At 32.2% G+C, this 17,772-nt stretch overlaps 1 long non-coding RNA gene across 3 annotated transcripts; it reads left to right on the top strand.

Annotated features, from left to right (window-relative positions):
* Positions 1-10,256: 10,256 nt before the first annotated feature.
* Positions 10,257-16,127, top strand: LOC107429179 (uncharacterized). 3 transcript variants are annotated; one of them, XR_001582406.4, is made up of 6 exons: positions 10,258-10,495; positions 10,619-10,826; positions 12,214-12,271; positions 12,391-12,444; positions 12,688-12,778; positions 13,342-16,127. It is a non-coding gene; the product is annotated as an uncharacterized LOC107429179 (long non-coding RNA). The 3 variants fall into 3 exon arrangements; XR_009635587.1 differs by having other exon boundaries at positions 10,257-10,495; positions 12,391-12,778; XR_009635588.1 differs by lacking the exon at positions 12,688-12,778 and having other exon boundaries at positions 10,259-10,495.
* Positions 16,128-17,772: the final 1,645 nt, after the last annotated feature.

Below are 17,772 nucleotides of genomic sequence, written 5' to 3'. Positions count from 1 at the left end.
CTCTTTGTGATGGTGTCCTCCTAGGGACCAAAGTCTCTCTTTCTGCTGGGGTTGTCCTAGGAGACCTCCTAGAGACCAAAGTCTCTCTTTGTGCTGGGGTAGTCCTAGGAGACATCCTAGGAACCAAAGTCTCTTTTCCTGGTACATATCTTGATCTCTTAGGTGGCATATTTAAAGGAATATTTTGGCAATATTTGTTTCCCCTATATTACCATCCTGCAAGCATAAAAAATAATATCAATACTATATCTAAGGGATTGATATTGTCAATAATCTTAATCATTCAATCCTTTTGTTATGCATATATATATATACATACATGTATATATGCATAAATGAAGCAATCACTACTGATCCTGTGGAAATGTTATAGTCCCTTCTTATTCTATTTCTCAAACCCACATATTTATATATGTATATACATCTATATAGATGGAGGATGCCATCAGTATTCCAATCTCCACAAATTATGCACCATGCCTACACAAGGTGATCATAAATAATAATTAGACAATTAGTTATATATATTCAACAGAAGTTATTCTAATTTGATTTCTCCATTCAATTCCCAATATGCAATAATATTATATATTGATATTCAATTACATTTTGCTATGTTATGGGTGTTTATTATTAGACAAGTTACAGAGTCCATTATTCAACATTCAACAATTTATAAGTTCTTAAAAGTCCCAATCCAAAAAAACCAAAATATAGTAAAAATCTAGAAACTATCTTATTTGTTTATAGGTTGGAAAACCATATTTACTTCTTTACCTCAAGTTTTTTACCCATTTTCGGTTACCTTTTTTTTTTTTTTCTTTCTTTTTCCTTTTCTTTTTCTTTTTCTTTTTTTTACATTTTAATTCAGGATCTCTCAAAAGAAAAAAATCTCAAGCAATCAAATTACGATGCTTGTGTTTTTTTCAAAAGCAACAGAGCAGTTTAAGAAAATTCCAATCCATGAAGGAGTTAGGAACAGGAACAAGGAGAAGCGAGAACCACTTAAATAGAGGAATCGATTGTATTTCGTCCTTTGTTCTCCATAGCAATTGGGGATCAAAAAGCACCAATTACATTATGTTAAGAACATAGGAAAAAAGATAAAAATGCAATTATGTATCAACATGTGGGAAAAATTTCTAGAACTTTATTGTTTGAAAATATCAACCACATTGCCAAAAAAAAATAACATATAGGGCCAGAGACTCCTCTCACTCAATGTACCTATCTCTCACAAAACACCACAACAAACATAGAGGGAAAAAAAGAAGAAGTTATAGATGTCTCTTACCAAGAACATATTTGCTTCCTCTCACGTCCCTAATAAATCGTTCAATCCTTTCTTTATCAGCTCATTAAATCCGGTTGACTCTTTTTCATACGTAACAAAGAACTAACCCATCTTTCACCTACATTTCATGGAATGAGCAACTTAGGGAAAAATGAAGAAACAGAGAAAAGAAAAAGTACAGAGAGAAAATGGGAGAGGAAACACACCAGAGATGGAGCTTGAGAGAGATGCCAATCCAAGCAGTCAGAAGCAACGAAAGGCCAGAGAGGTGAGGCAATCCAAAAAGGGTAGCACAACTCTTGGAGAGAGTTTTAGAAAGGAAATAGGGCCGGTGCAATTTTATCATCTAAAGGGTTTTATGGGGATCATCCATCCAAAAATGGTTCTATGGGGATTGTAACCAAAAATACAAAAAATAAATAAATTGATCTATGGGTCTATATGGAGCGTTATCAAACCATCCACTGGTTTTAGCTTTTCACCTAAAAAGGATATATTTGCAATTTGGTTGTAAACATTTAATTTTTTTTTTTTTTAGAAATGTCAATTTTGATATTTTGTATGATAAATGCTTCAATATAAAATATTCATATAATAATGTTATTAGTTATATATAAAGTATCAATTGTTAACTAAAGTTATATGTGTGGACAGTGGTTAATATAACTACTTCACACAAATTTAATCAAGTATACAATTATTAAGAAACATCTATTTAAACAAGGTGGTTGAGTATACCATGATTCACACTTTGATTTTAAATTTTTTTTCTTATCATTTTACCCTAAACTCTATTGCCTACTATCATTAGTGCATAATGAATTTCATCCAAAAATATTGAAAAAATTGTCAAGTAAGTACAAACTAGAAGGGAGCAAATGCAGCTTCATATAGGTTAGGGACTATATATGTAATCAAATCTAAAATAATTATAAAATCTGTTTTTTTTTTAAGTAAATATTTCTTTACAAAATGCAGCTTCATTGTGGATTATTTTATTAATATTATTATTAACACCGTTCGTATCTATTTAATAGCCACTGACATGGTAGCTCAAACCATTAAATTACGAATTTCATGTTTCTTTTTCTTACATTTAGTCAAGGTTCTCACTTCCCCGCCAAAATGGAAAAGCATGTGAATGGTTTCCCACCCTTGCATTTACTCACCAAACATAGTTGGTCGCTGACGGCATTAAACTAAACCTATTATAAACTTTTTTTTTATATTTTATTATTTTAAATTCTATTTAGTGACCAAGATTTTCATCACAAATATAACATTTGACCACCCAAAATAATTTGGTCGTGGAATGCCTCATGCTAACATTATTTGCTATTTTTCCTTAAAAAAAAATTTAACTTATATTATTAGTGATTAATATATTGGTCCTTTATAAATACTTTTAGTGACCAACAGTGGTTGGTCGTTGAAACTTTATGTTCCTGCCAAAAAAAAAGGTGGGAAAGCTTTCCGCCCTGCTTTTTTAACTACCAAATAGTTTTTGGTCAGTGAAAATTTATAATTGTGACCAAATTTCTAGTCACCATAACAGGTCAACCAAAATTCTACACGTTTCTCTTACTATCGTTTCTGCGACTAAATATCAGTTGTTGTTTTATTCATTCAGTGACCATTACTTTTTCGTCACTGATAGCATAGTTTCTAATTCCCATTTTTTTTGTAGTGACAACATCAAGCATCTTTTCCTAAGAACCCACAGCCTCAAGCCTATCATACCAACTCCATTCTTGGACCTGCCCCATCAGAACCCAGCGACTCTTCTTGGCTCATTGACTCTGGTGCCTCCCACCATGTAACCTCTGATATTCGAAATCTCTCTCTTCATACAACATACGATGGGCCTGACAAGATTGCTGTAGGAAATGGTAGTAAAATACCCATCACTCATACTGGTATTACCACTCTAACTACCTCCTCTAATTTTTTTCGTTTAAACAATGTATTATGTGTTCCTGCCATGAAAAGAAACCTCCTATCTGTTTCAAAATTCTGCCAAACAAATAATGCTTCCATTGAATTTTTACCTCATTGTTTTCTTGTCAAGGATATACAGATGAGTGTGGTACTTCTCAAAGGCCCCCTTAATGGTGGAACGTATGAATGGCCGGAGTCTCAATCTGTTTCTCCTATTGTCTATTCCAGTGTCAGAACCAGTTTAAATGATTGGCATCACAGACTTGGTCATCCCTCCAATAGAGTTCTCCATCAACTTGTCTCACGTTTTTCTCTTCCAATTTGATCCAATTTAAATTTCAATTGTAATCCATGTCATTGTAATAAATCTCACAAATTTTTGGTAATTCTTCTTTCTCTACAATTTAACCTATTTAGCTTATCTACTCTTATGTTTGGGGGCCTACCTCAATTATATCTCTAGATGGATCAATTATTATGTTATTTTTGTGGACCACTATTCTAAATATATCTGGTTTTATCCTCTTAAAAATAAATCTGATGCTTTTTCAACATTTGTTAATTTTAAAAATCTTGTTGAAAAATATTTTCAGCTTCCCATTATTTCTTTTTATTCGGATAATGGTGGTGAATTTACTACCTTAAAATCATTCTTCCAAAACCATGGCATTTCTAATTTTTTCGCCACCCCATAACGCGTCAGCATAATGGCTTTGCTTAGAGATGTCACAGGCAAGTTCGTGAGACAGGTCTTTCTTTACTTTCCCATGCTAGTCTTCCACCTCAATTTTGGACGTATGCCTTCTTTACAGCCACATATCTCATAAATCGACTGATTACACCTACACTGGAAAATAAATCTCCATATGAAATTTTGTTTAAAATAATTCCTAATTATAAATCCCTCAAAATCTTTGGGTGTCTATGTTATCCATGGCTCAAGCCATACACAACCCACAAACTGGAGTCTCAATCTAAACCATGTGTTAATCTTGGACCTTTACGGTCTCAAAGTGGCTTTCTATGTTATGAGCCCATATCCCACACTTTTTATTCCTCATGGCATGTTGCCTTTATAGAAAACATTTTTCCTTTTACAACCATAACTTCATCTCTTTCCTCGTCATCTACTGATGCTGTTGATAACTCCATATACAACTTGGACTCTACCCACTCTTATCTATCCAAGTCAAGTCACGTTAACCATACTCTTCCTCCTCATTTACACAAACTCCATCTCTCTCTCGAGTTCATCTCCACTCCCCACGATCATCCTCACCAACTGTCAGCTCACCGACCCATTCACATGGTTCACACGACAAGGACCCACGGGTAAGTTTTTCACCTACACGTAATCCTCATTCTTCTATATCACCCATCCTTTCTTATCCACGTCGTACCCACGCCATGCGGACCTGCGCTCTCAATAATATATTCAAACCAAAAAAGCTCTCTGATTTTTATCCAGCCAAGCTCACCCTTTCCTCCACTGAACCTCAGATAGTAAATCAAGCTCTCAATTCTCCAGAGTGGCGTGAAGAAATGAATGCCGAATACAACGCCTTACTTGCTAATAGAACCTGGGACCTCATCCCTCCATCCGTTGGCCAAAATATGGTAGGATGCAAATGGATATTTCGCATCAAACGTCGCTCTGATGGAACTGTGGAACGATATAAAGCCTGTCTAGTTGCAAAAGGATTTCACTAGCAACCGGACATCGATTATTCGAACACTTTTAGCCAAGTTGTAAAACAAACCGACTACCATACAAACGGTGCTTTGCCTTGCATTAACTCAAAATTGGCCGATCCAACAAATGGATGTCAACAATGCCTTCCTGCATGGAACTCTCACTAAGCAAGTATTTATGTCTTAACCTCCAGGATTTGTCAGTGCTACAACTCCTTCGTATGTATGTCGATTGAACAAAGCATTATATGGCCTGAAACAAGCCCCACGGGCTTAGTTTCATGAATTACGTAATTTTATTCTTCAATATGGTTTCACCAACTCTCACTTAATCTCCCTCTATTCATTCTGGAAAAAGGAAAAACTACTTTATCTCTTGGTTTATGTGGATGATCTGGTTTTCATGGGTACTGATAATAATATCCTCGACCAGTTTGTGACTTCTCTATCTAATCGGTTTTCCATGAAAGACTTAGGGCACCTACACTATTTTCTAGGCATCGAAGTTCTGCACACCGACAAAGGTCTATTTCTAACTCAACAGAAATACCTCTCTAAGTTGTTACAGCGAACTCACATGGACAACTCCCATGCGGTAGCCACTCTGATGTCCCTCTTTCCCTTTCTAGGTGCCCAAGATGGCAACCCATTCTCTTCTGCTACAGTGTATAGACAAGTTGTTGGCAGCATTCAATATCTTACCTTCACCAGGCTGGACATCGCCTTCACTGTCAACAAGCTGTCACAATTCATGCATCGTCCCACTGAATTGCACTGGATGGCGGTGAAACGGCTGCTTTGATACCTCAATGGCACTCTCTCATATAGGTTGACACTCCATTGATCTTGCATGCTTTTTCTGATGCCGATTGGGCTGGCAACTACGATGACAGTACCTCTACCACTGGCTACATTGTTTTTCTTGGCCATAATCCCATATCATGGTCTTTTAGGAAACAGTAATCGGTTTCCAGATCATCTACCGAAGCTGAGTATCAAGCCATTGCTCACACCACCTCTGAGGCTTGTTGGTTATAGACTCTTCTTCACGAGCTTCGTGTTCTGCCTGCTTCTTCTCCAGTCATCTATTGTGATAATCTAAGTGCAACTTATGTTTGTAAACTCCATTCTAATATGAAACACGTTCGAATTGACTTTCACTTCGTAAGGGAAAAAGTGGTTGATGGATCCATCCGGGTCTTACATGTCTCAACTCATGATCAACTTGCGGATGTCTTGACTAAACCACTTGGTCGGAAGCACTTTCATACTTTATGTGACAAGATTTGTGTTCTCATCAGGCCCCAAATCTTGAGGGGGCATGATAGGATAACGTAGCTATCTCATGTAACGATGTGTATTATGTCATGTAGTTATATATATATCTGGTAGTTATAGGTTGACCTCTAGTAGTCACAACAGTTACGTCCATTGTGTATATATTTAATAGTAGCATCAATAACAAAGCAAGCTTTCTAATTACTGCATTCTCTTATCTACTTTGTTCATCTCTGTTACAATTACACCAACCACTCTCACTTCTCTTCATCTATTAGTGCTTAGAAACCTGAAATCCTTAAACGGAAAGGCCATTCAACGCCTACCCTCCCTTAAAAAACTGTCGCTTTTCGAGTGCCCCCAGCTACAGAGATTGCTAGAAGAAACACTGCCCGCATCTCTTTTGGAGTTAGAAATCCAATTATGTTCTTCGCTGCAACAACGATGCCGGAGAGGGATGGAAGATTGGCCCAAGATTGCTCACATCCCTCGCATATGTATCGGCTTTGATAGCTATGGGCTTTGACGATGATAATGGTTTATGACATATGATGCGTGTTCTACACAAATATCTCTTTTCTCTTGGATATTTTCAGGTGCGGTTTTTTTGTTTTTTTATTTTTCAAATGAATATAATACCACTACCTCATTCTATAAATACATGTTAGTGTTTTTCTCATTCGTAGCAAATACTGTGCAATTTTTTTTTTTATTATGTTTTTAGCATGTTTTAAAATTTTATCCATATCCTTCAATTTGTTGGTATCCTCAATTTGTATTCAATTTTATCAGGGATCAGACGCTAAAAATTAGATTCTGATCTTTTTATTTTTTTTCTAACATCTAATCTTATTCAGATTTTGTTCGTATATATGTGCAGCAGTCATGATACAATTCAGAATTCATATGAGATCAGCAACATGAAGATGTCCCTGTGTCATTTAATGTACTCTTTTAAATTTAAATTTTTCCAGTTTAAAGTACTTGAATTTGGACTGTTTTAGTATGGGTTGTGTTATATATTATATACAAGCTCTCATTGTCATTGTAGGCGGGTGGCTCATAGTTTGCCCTTCAAAGACATGGAGTAAGATTTTTCTTCCCTTTTTTCTTAATTAAAAGCATTATACTTTTTTTAATTATTTTTACTTTTATTTTAATTATTTTTTGGCTAAGAAATTAAAATTGATTCAATATTCAAGAACCTTTTAAATGCAGTCCATCTGGTCCATTTGGCACAGCCCAGTGGTAATATGTCCACAGTTATCGCCCTTATAGTTCTAGATAGAAAAACAAAATGCCGTGAATTTCTTATTATGCTGTAGGTATATTACAAAAATCAATTCCTCACTATTTTAATTAATTTGGAATAAGGTTTCATGTCCAAGTTCTCTTGGTACGGTTACATTTTTGGAAGAAAAGTTTTGTCAGAGTCTGAAGCAATAATGACAAAAGTTTTCTTGGTTTTGAAACACAGTTGCTGCTCATCTTTACCATTTCCCTGTTCAGGTATATAAAGCATGCTATCACAAACTCTATGATTGTTTCAAAGTGATTTTGGGATTCGAATCCTCATCCAAGAAGCTATGTAATTTCATTTCCTGCAATCCTAGCTCATGATTGGTGGGGTTTGAGCTCCGTACTTTTCACTAATATTCACTCTGGCTTTGGTGTATTGCAGCCAGCATCCCCTGTATAACCGATTGTATTTCAGATGTTTAATACCAAGGATTGGACTTTTTTAATTTATTCAGGTAATAAAACCGTGTATTGCATATTAATAAAACGATATTGTTCATTTTATATTCACTCGCTAATTGCTGCATATTTTTCTGCAGGCACTGAATGATGTGGAAGGCATACGTTTAGCATGGAACTGCTAACTGTGATTTTCTGCAACTACTTGTAAGATATACTTCTATGTTGGTTATACCAAGCTTCCTCATTTATAATTTATTTCTATGTTGTAAGATGCACTTCTACATTGCAGTTTCAATATGCCGTTTGATAATCTCATAGTCGTGCCTCTGTTCTTTTAACAATTCTGGTTGCTGTTCCTATTCTTTTGTTCTAAATTCTTGAATTGCCACTTGTAATTTTTTGAAGTATATCGATGATTTTAAATTTGTTTGATACTTTGAACTGAGACATCACATATTGAATATTAAAAAGATTCGTTTTTTTTTTTTTTTTTTTTCACTTTTTCTCATTAGTTTAATGAACTTTTGCAAGGTTTCAATTTCGAGTTGCCTCCTTGTTTGATCTGATCTCTTCTCACATCTACTTGATTTCAGCAACGCCAAACTTCTGTTTAAATGGGGTTGATCTCAATTGCAGTTGTAGTGTTTGCTGATATTTCCGTATTGGAGAATCTTCTGCTGCTACCACAGTCTCATTCTCTAATCGCGCTGAATAGCTAATGGAATTAAAGCGTATATTCAACAAACTGCAAAGCTTCCTCAGTTTCCTTTCTTTATCTTTTTTTAATGTCGATGTTCTACCATTAAGTGTTACTAGACGAAGTGTAATTCAGTTCTATCTGTAAATTTGTTTTTTCTTTACATGTAATAATGTACATAATCTTGGCCATTGCAAAGGCGTGTGTAGTTCTAGCAGCAAAGTAGTTTCTTCCACTTTACTAAAGCTATTATTCAGGTTGAATTTGTATAAGGTTTCAATGCCTTAGGTAACAGCTAATGCAGAAGCTAATCCTATGAAGTTGCAACAAAATTTAGGATTGTCTATATTTTGTCATATATGTATATGTATATATATGATATTAACAACTATAGTTTCATACTTAGTATGCGTTCTCATTTTTAGGTCTTTTATTTTATTTTATTTATCAATTTGGCCCCTTTCTTTTTTTTTTTTTCTTTTTTTTCTTTTTCGGGGTTAAAATTTTTTTTTCATTTTGTGTCTCAAAATTCTAAGGAAGAGTTGGTACATCTAGGGTTGTATATGTGGTCTTTTTAACACAAAATCAACAGGAAAATGACACCCATGTGTGCTCATGTCTTGTGTAAGAGCATAAGTCATTTGCCATTTAAGAAAAAGAGTATTGGATTTGCTTATTTATTAACTGCAACCAACTCTACTCCCTTTGATCATTGCCATTATTTCTGATAATGTTAAAAGATTTTCAACCAAAAAATAACAAACAAAAGAAGGTTTTCCTCGCTTTTCTCAGTGTTTTCCCAATTTTACATTTTTATTATAAATAATATATTTCAACCACGAAGTGGGCAAAAGTGGAAAATGAACGGTTAGTAATGTACATTGGTTGACATTTCCCTGAGAGTCCATCTAGGAACAGACAAAAGATTTCTAAGTAATTAGGTAATTAAGTTAGGATTTATAAGTTATTAAGTTTAATATTGTATAATAAAATAATAATAAATTTATATTTTTAAAAAAAATTCTAGAACTATTTTTTTTTAATTCTAAAAATGATATCTTAATAGATAAAATAATTTTTATACATATTTTTCCATATCGATGGAAATCTAATTTATAAATTCATATTTTTTTTAATTTTAAAATAAATATTCAATTTTTTTTTTTTGGGGGGGGGGGGGGAACTATTATCAAAACAAGGCCTAAGCTTAATGAAAGTTTTCAAACAATTGCACTATCGATTATTTATGCATTGTTGCGGAGATAGTCTTAAATGATTGGATGAAAAAGAAAAAGAAAAAAAATATATTTCATGTATATAAAACTTGGGTTTTTTTTTTTTTAATTTTAGTTTGGTCGGGAATTACAATAATATTGTTTAAATTATTTAAATAATATTTTTTTAATTCAAGTTTCTTGTTTCTAAAAATAAATAAAGTTTAGGGTACCATATTTATTTGCTTAATTCTAAAATCACCGTTATAAAAAAAATTTAAAAAAAAAAGACAAAATTGTTGAGACTCACCAACTTTTTTTAAATTCATTTCTCATTTTAAAATATTTAAAAAAAAACTCTTTTTCTCTGTTTTATAAATAATAATTATTTTTTAAAAAAATAATCTCATAAAACATTTTTAAATGCAGTAATGCACGTATTAACGTTTAAATGCAAGGGCAAAAATTCTGACGATTCGATATTTTCAAATTTTGAAAAGTTGGACCGTTGAGAGCTGTGTTCGACTCTGTAAATGGATTCCTCTTCGTTCGATTTTCTAAGGAACCATAAAATGTTGTAGACCCTAACCTTTCACATGGCGATGGCTGAGGAAATAGGAATCGGACTCCACCACCGGAGCTGGTTTGGTTGGAAGCTGATCTCACCTATGCCCCTTTCTTGTAAGTTCGTCCCCACTTCTTTGTTTTGTAATTTTTGACCTTTTTTTTTTTTTTTTTTTTTCTTTTTTCTCTCCTCTCCATCCTAACCTGAGCAATTTTGACTCTGATTTCATGGGCAAACAGATAAAGATGAGGCTAATCAAAGAACCAAAAAGAGAGAGCCGACCCTAATCGCCACTCAGAGACCGAAGGGAAACCAAACCCTCGAAACTTTCCGTACAGTGTGAAGCAGAGCAATCCTGTGTCAATGGCAGCGAAAGATCAAAGGGAACCCACATCTTTGAATATTCATGAATTCTACGATGAAATGGAACCGATGTCCCCTTCTCTCGTAAGTTTGTCCCCCCACTTCTCTGTTTTCTTTGTTTAAAGAATTTCTTGCCGAATTAAGTTTTGTTTGGAGTTTGGAATCTCTTGGGCCAAGAGCAAACTACGGTTTTGTTTTCATTTTTTTAACGACGTAGTTCAACTAAACAAGGGGGAAAAAAAAATCTTTAATGTTTTTGTATTTTATTTTATTTTTTCCTCTTAAGCCCTTTGGCGTATTAGCTCTTAGCTCTTGGTTATTTGTGTCTTTCCTAGTTATTTTAATTTCTGTTGCTTGATTTTATAATAATTGTGCAAGTTTTGAACTTGGGAAACTTGCTTTTCAGTTGTCTTTGAACTCAGAACATTGGCATGCTAAAAAATAAAAAATAAATTCCAAACCCGTTACATCCATATTAGCGACAATTGAATGCTAGGAAAAGGGTTAAAAGAAAAATCTATTGTAAGTTGTCAAAGTATCATTTATGCAATCTTGCATTCTTGCATTCTTGCTCCATTTTGTCTTCTTTTTAAAGATTGTCCGTAGTTCTCTTGGTCATCTGTGCATTCATTCTTTAGACTGCCCAAAAAGACATGTTTTTTTTTTTTTTTTCATTCATAAACCTTTTAGAATTAAGCTTACAGCTTGCCTATGCTTATTATTGGTATCCAAAATCAAATGGGTTTTGGTTGAAATAAGATACTTTCAGCCTGCTTTAACTGATTGCGGAGATGATAGGAACGAGATTCCCTGTGCTAAAGATCAAACCATGGACATGGTAGAAACCTTAGAAATTAGAGAGATGCATATCCTTTGTAAGTTTCTGATCTCTTTAGAACTTCTTGGGTTTCTAACTAATTTTATAAAATTGCAAGAATAATGTTAAAGTTTTAGACTAAAAAAATAACAGTCACAAAAAGGATAAATTGTTTTTATAGGATAGATGATTTGATGGAACAAATTCAAGTCTTATGATCTCGAAAAATTAAAATGTGTGCATATATTTTATAAGTATCTTATGGATAATGGTATACAAATTTTATTACTAGCATCTCCAAATTTATTTTTTTAAATTTCATTTATAAGCCTTGATAGTTTGAACTTACAAAGCTTTCTTTCAGTTATCTTTGGACTCAGGACCTTGCCATGGCAATCTGATCCGTAGAAAAACAATTCCCAAACCAATTACATCCATATTAGCTGCAATTCAAATTTGGGAAAAAGTTTAAAAGAAAAATCTAATATAAGTTATCCAAGTATCATTTATGTAATCTTTGTGTTACAAAAGAAAAAGTTGCTCGATGCATTCTGTCTTTTGTACTTATAAAGTCATAAACCTTACTCATTTGAAGTTTGCTTTCTTTTCTGTGATAAATTTATGATGGCTTATAAGTGCGAACGCGTATTGCAGGGAATGCCCTCTTTCAGCTACTGTACATCTGATCTTATAGAACCTAACTAATATTCAGGTATCATTCTTACCAGAAAATCATAATCAGCGAAACCATTCCCTTTCTCTTTTTTTATGCTTTTCCTTGTGCATTGTTATCTCTTTTGTCATTATTTCATTATTCAAGTTGTTCCTTAGGATTCATTGGTGAAGACTAAGGATGACTGCATGCATGCAAGCGCTGATCATATGGTAAGCAAATCTCCTTCCTAATTGAACTTTACCGCATGGATGTAAATCATGATAGCAGAGTTTGCAGTTCTTGTATTCTCTCTGCTTCAAATGTTATTCGGTTTTTGGCTCCTTTTCTTTTTTATTGATATGCTGAGATGTTTAGTAGGTTCACATTGTCTGACCTTTGAGTGAGATGCTTCAATACCCAGATGTATAATTTTTGGGACAGATCTTTTAAACTTACTATTACTTTCATTTCAGTGGGGTCAAAATCCCTTGTTGCTGTATAATCAAGTCATGTTAAAAAATTCAGCTTCTGAGTATCTATTTGTTCTCGAAACTTGTTACAAAGGTGAATATTAACTCTTAATCCTTGCTTAAAGTGCCAAAGTTTATTTACTGTACATTACTTAAACATCCCCTATAGTTTAAATTATTTTCACGTATTACATTGGGTTTTAATTTCCTATGAAAATATTCTTTTGGATTTTATTTATGTTTCAATGTGAAGAAACATTGTGCAAACAAGTAGAAAAATAATGAAAGAATTTTGTCAGCTTCATTTTAAATATTACATAGTTTCATATATAGTTTTTAAATCTTCATGTTAGATGCATTTTTCTTATCCTTAACGATATGCATTCTTGAGATGCCGCAAATTTGTTATTTTATAGGAAATTAACTTGTCCGTTTGATTGACATCATTTATTGACAGCGCATTTTGACAAGTAGAAAAATAATGAAAGAATTTTGTCAGCTTCATTTTAAATATTACATAGTTTCATATATAGTTTTTAAATCTTCATGTTAGATGCATTTTTCTTATCCTTAACGATATGCATTCTTGAGATGCCGCAAATTTGTTATTTTATAGGAAATTAACTTGTCCGTTTGATGGACATCATTTATTGACAGCGCATTTTGACAACCATGTCCTAATGAGATTGCAAACGTCTATGAATGCTTCAAGGCTGCATACAAAGTAGAAAAGATGGTTCAGGGCTGTGTAAATAAGAAAGTTTGTACTGATAACTCTGTTTGATAAAAAAAAAAAAAAAAAAGGTATGAAAGTACGAAATTACGCTCGGGGATCGCCCAAGGTTCTCTTCCCTATTGTGTGGGTTGTGGTGTGCTGTGTGTGTCTCTTTTCTTGTCTCTCATTTGCTTTCTTTCCCATTCCATTTTCTTCTCCCTCCAATTTCACTCTGTTTGTATCTCTGCATTTTGTTTCTGCTTTTCCCTCTCCTCTTTCTCTGCATCTTTTCTTGCTTGACTTTATTTCTCTGTTTGGTTTTTTCCTTCCTTTCTCTTTTTTGTTATCTCTTTACTTGTTCTCAGTGCTTTTTCTTTATACTTTTTTTTTTATTTTTTTATTTTCCCTAGTTTTTTTCTCTCTATTTTCTTTGTCAAGAACCCCCTACTTTCTTTATAGTTTTCAATTCTGTTTCTTTTTTACTTTCTCTTGCTGCATTTTTTTCGCCCTCACTTTTTGTTTATTTTTCTCTTATTAATTTCTCTATGCACTTTATTGCTAGTTTGCTTTCAAAAATTATTTATTCCATATGCTATCGAAATTTATTTTTGATGTTCTTAAAAATTAAATATAGAAAAGGAACTACTATTGTAATACATACAAAATAAAAATAAAAACATTAAAGGAACTAACTAGTAAACAAATAGGAAATTATGAAGACAAGTTAAGAAAACTATGCATGTAATAAAAATTTATAACGAATTTAAAAAAGAAGGAACTAGTAACCAACATTAAGTAATTTTTCAAAAATTAATGAATAAACAAGTTAAGAAAAAGTAAAGAAGAGTGAAGAAACTAGCAAGCCTGTAAGCTAGATGTTAAGAAAGTTAAGAAAAGAAACTGATAGCTAAAGTAAGAAATCAATAAAATTTGATATTTTTAACTAGTAATTAAATATATGTTTTTATTATTTCTTTAAAAAACTTATATATTTATTTTATTTTTGAAGGAAAAATACTTATATATTTAAAAACATATTCTAATTTTAATATGACTAAAACTTCTGGTAAATTCTTTTATTACACGTAATAAGTATTAAGAAAATAACATTAGAAATACTTAAACCTAGTAGAAATATTTTATTCATGTTAACTCTTAAACTTAAATATGAATAGGAACTGAAAATTTACCTTTAAAAAACAATTATTGGATAAATGACTTGCTAGATTACACTTAATAATTGTCAAAAATAGAGATGTAATAGAATGAAATAATAATAATAAGAATAATAATGATAATCATAATAATAATAATACATGAGAATACTTAGTGATAATTAATTGATGTAATTAAGGACATAAAGTAGTATTTCATAAGAAAGCATTAGCCAAATGGAGAAAGCAACTAGAATAAACAGGCAAAGTAATTAGAAAAAGAACATAGTGGAAAAAATGTAGAGGAAAAGAGTGGAGATAGAAAGTTTAAAAGATAATAAGAGATTAGAGGTCTATGAAGGAAGTGGTAGAAGTATAGCGAAGATTTAGAGAAGAAAAGGGTGTAAGGTATAAGATAAAGTGGAGAGAAATTTAAATAAGATAGAAATTAAAGTAGTTGAAGTATAGCGAAGGTTTAGAGAAGAAAAGGGTGGAAGGTATAAGATAAAAGGTATAAGATAAAGTGGAGAGAAATCTAAATAAGATAGAAATTAAAGGAGAGAGTGGACATAAAATGTAGATGGAGAAAATGGTGCAAGGGAGAAAGGAAGGTAGAGTAGATAAAAGTAGATATAGAATGCAGAAAAGTAAAGTGGAGAAAAATAGAGAGAACAATGGGTAGAGAAAGTAAGAAGATAGATGAAGATAGAAGAGAGATAAATTAGAAACCTAAAGCAAGGGAGGGGAATTTTGTTCCTTTTTTTTTTTTAAATTAAAAATTAGAAGGCTAAAAATTTACATTCATTGTAAATTCAATTGCGATAAATATTGTCTTTTATTATTCGTAAGGTGTGGTTCTCGATCTTTGTTAGAGATTTAATTATTTTCCATGTGATAACGGTTTTGTGGCCTCTTTTCCTTTTATCAATTTTGGTTGTTGCGCATGTTCTTCATGTTTCTAACTCAAGAATTTTCAATTATGATCTTTGAAGCTATATAGAAAATCTTAGAACTTGTGTTAAACTGATATATTGCATATTAAGCTAAAAATGTATTCTTGCATTGCTTGTGGCAGAAGATAATGTAGTTTAATTATAGTTGTAAGCTTGTGGTTTCCTTTACAATGTGTAAGAAAGTTCTTCGGCACCTTGACAACAAAAATTTCACCTCTGAGTTTTATATTAAAACATTTCCAATTTCAAGCGCTTGAAGTGTGTATTGAATGAAAAAGCATATCAGCAAGTAAATAAAATCATCAAAATCGACCACAATTTCTCAAATTCATCCAACTTCAGGGCCAGGAGAGTACATGTTCATTTGAACGCAAAGGCTCCCTCAATTATGACAGAAGCAAAAGTGTCAGACTTGGAACCAAATTTTTCTTTTTTCCATGTCCATTTGATTGGAACTGTGGGACCAAGAGTAAGTCACATTATATGGGACCAAGAATTATAAAAATATATCCGCATATTTGTACCGACTGCTACATTAATTTTCATTTTGTGAATTGTGAAAGAGAGCAAAAATAAATAAATAAAAGGAAAAGAGAGCATAAGTGAATGAACATTGTTCGTCAGTGAATGAGGCTCAGATGAAAAACTTAGCGCTGATGGGGAATAATATACATGACATGCATGTAATTGAATTAATTATATTAAGTTATTCCTTAAAATTAATTTAATGAATGTAAGATAATATATAACTTCAAAACTTCCTTTCTCTCATTTCTTTCTCTTTCCAATGTTGATGTTCTTCCCTTGCAGTGCCGGCTTAAGGGTGAGACAAATGAGGCGTCTGCCTAGCGCCCACAATGAAAAGAGGACCCTAAAAAAATTTTCCTTATTAATTATATGTATTGTTTACATAAAAAAAAATTTAAAAATTATTTGTTATGTTAAATATAGTAGTTTTGTTGTTATCTTTTTGGAAATATACAGAAAACTAATAATTCTTTAACTTCTAAGTTAGAATCAATCAAATATTTAAATAAATAATTTTCTCTAATTAATTTTTCAAAAAAAGTGTCAACTTTTAATTTTTTTAATTTTCTTTTATATTTTAATTATTGTAAATGTATACTAATTTCGTTTTATCAATAAAATTTTTCATTCTTGTAAATATTTTTCCATATTTTATTATTTTATAATTTTTATATGAATTAATAGATGTGACAATAACTGTCCTTTTTATATGAATTAGGAATGTGACAATAACTGTCATTCTAACATTTTAACTAGCAATTTTTTTCTGTCAAAATTTAAAAAAATAAAAACAAACAAACAAACCAAACAAAACAAATTTTGAATACTTACTTTTTTTTTTCTTTTTTTTATTACTTACCATTTTATTATTGCCTTAGGCCACCAAATTGGTTGAGCCGGCCCTGTTCCCTTGCATGTTAATCTGGAAGTACTTCAGGACCTCGAAATAAAAAAGTTCACCTCTGATATTTAAATTAAAATATCTCCAATTTTCAGGAGTTATTCAAGTTTTTGTGTGTAGTTACGAGATTAAGCAATATAATAAGAAAATTAAAATCATCAAACACAGACTGCAAATTGAACCAGAAATTTCAGGTACAAGAAAGAGAACATGCTTGGCCACTAAAAGCGCATATGGCATTCGCTAACCTTTAAAAACAGAATACACAACCACTGTCTTGGGAGATTCACTAAGAATAAATTGTTTTTTAAAAATAAATCAATTATATTATATTATTTTTAATTTTAGAAAAATAAAATCGTTTAAGTATATATTGAGACTGACCATATCTTTTGTGCTCGTCCTTCAATCTTTTTTCACTAACCTTCAATTATTCGGATGCTCTCCATTGAATATGTAAATGCTATTTTTTTTTTTCCAATTTTGATAATTACGTAACACATCTTTAATCTGACAAATTATCGTAACGAATTTTTTTTTTTAATTAAAAAAAAAAAGACAAGTGGTTTGTAAATTTTGTATTTCTTTCTTGGGGCACTACATAGCCCATGTTGAGCCCTCTTGTCTTCATCCTTGTGCCACTATCAAGGGTTTTACAGGCCTGATTCGTCTTCTTCAACTCCTGCTCCAGTAGTGCAGGCTAGTTCAATTTTCAAATACTTAAATCCGGCCAAAATTTAACAAAATATAAAGATTAAACAGAAACTTTCCAGATGGCATTAAAGATAAGATGCAGTAGTTAGATCCAATCTAGATATTACCACACAAATAAAATAC

The sequence above is a fragment of the Ziziphus jujuba genome, chromosome 2 (assembly GCF_031755915.1).
Source record: "Ziziphus jujuba cultivar Dongzao chromosome 2, ASM3175591v1".
NCBI classification, from domain to species: Eukaryota; Viridiplantae; Streptophyta; class Magnoliopsida; order Rosales; family Rhamnaceae; genus Ziziphus; species Ziziphus jujuba.
Note: the sequence above shows the minus strand (reverse complement) of the source record. Positions and strands in the feature narration are given on the sequence as shown.